Raw genomic sequence first — 1,762 nt, forward strand, 5'->3', positions numbered from 1 at the left:
CCGTCGCGCTCGTACCCACGTGCGCCGCCCAGCGCCCCTGACCCACGGCGCCGGAAAGTGACGTTGCGCGCAGGCGCAGCGAGGTGACAGGTCCCCGGGGACAGCGCCCACCCGGGCATGCGTAGAAGGTCTGCTCTCGCTCTCCATCCTCCAAACCGGGTTCCTGTCTCTTGGCGACCCGGGGTGTGTCGCTGACCAGATGTGTCCGGGGGAGTACACGGCACACGCGATCATGTTGGTCTTTTCCTACAGACCGAATGGCCGGCTCTGAATTCTAACCATGCACCGTGAAACTACATGAGGTCTGGCCCCACGCGACACGGAGCAATGCATAAAAGAAAACTTAAAGAACTGTGCTTGGCCATCAGATGTAAGCACAACTCAATCATTTGGATCTTTTTGAGATGCTAAGTCACTTGCCTCACACTCTGAATTCTTACAGTACTTGTGCAAACAAGATTGCTTTGCCTCAAGATCTTTTTCTTATCAAATTCCATGATAACCCATATCTTGCTTTTTAATTTTAATCAAGTCTGAATTGAAATGTTTTTAAGCTAAGTCTTACTTTCACAATCTTTCCTTTTTTATGTCTCTTCTGGTACTACTTATTTTGTTGTGTGCTATTAGACATTAACGTTTGCCTGCAAAAGTATTGTTTAAGTGGATTTTATCATCATTACTCATATATAGGTAAACTATAAATTTCATCATTACTCTGATGCGTTGATATTTTACTATCTAATTATCTTAGCATATTACCCAAAACCCACAACTTGAATTTCAGTTCTGTGTAATTTGTCTGTTGTTGTTTTTTAATTTCTTAATATGGCTAGTTAAATTGTCACCAAGTTTTCACTTCTATGAAATTTTAAAAACAATGAGGGTATATTAATCATTTACAGCTTTGATAAAAATGGAGAATTATTTGATTTCATACCATCTCTCTTGGTAATTGTTAGGTCACCAAAGGAGGAACACACTAGGCCAGAGTGGTGAGGGATTACAAATTTATTTTATTCGATCAGCCCCCAGTGGTGGGAGTCAGCAGCTTTTAAAAGACTTTTGGCGGGCTTTTTTTCTGGGTGGAGACTTCTTTATGCAAACCCGGAGTGGTCACCGCAAGTGAAATGTGGTCAAAGGGAATGTACATAGTGAAATGGCCTGAAAAGCCAGCTCCCAGGAGAGGGGTATCAATTCAATTGTGCGATCAAACCTAACAGTAATTTTCTCAAAGAAGGTAGCTGTGTTATTAGTAACTCTATCTGCTATCCACTGCCATAATAATGCATGACAAACACAACATTTTTTGACATAAAAACAGCATTTACTTAGCTCGATTCAGTGGGTTGGCTGTCTAGGCTGCACTTAGCTGCGTGGTGGTTCTGGTGTTGAATGGCTTTGCTCTGTGTCTCTGGCCAGCCACCTCGTTGGAAGAGAACCAGCTGGTTTGAATGGCCTGGGATGGCTCATCTCTATTCCATCTGGCCTCTCGTCCCCCAGAAGGGTAATGGGGATGGTGTGCATGACAAGCAAAATCAGGAAAAAGCCCACAAACCTCGTGAGATCCAGGCATAGAACTAGTGCACTGTTCTAAGTGCACTTTCGACACATTCTACTGACCATGAAAAAACAAGTCGCCAGGGCATTAAGAGCCAAGGGTGAGGAAATAAACGGCCCCTCCTGACAAAGGCGCAGCTACGTCACAATCAAAGGGCCTGAGCGAGGGAACTGGTGGGACATTGAGGGCAATTTTAGAGTCACA

Source organism: Myotis davidii, unplaced genomic scaffold, assembly GCF_000327345.1.
Source record: "Myotis davidii unplaced genomic scaffold, ASM32734v1 scaffold512, whole genome shotgun sequence".
Classification (NCBI taxonomy): Eukaryota; Metazoa; Chordata; class Mammalia; order Chiroptera; family Vespertilionidae; genus Myotis; species Myotis davidii.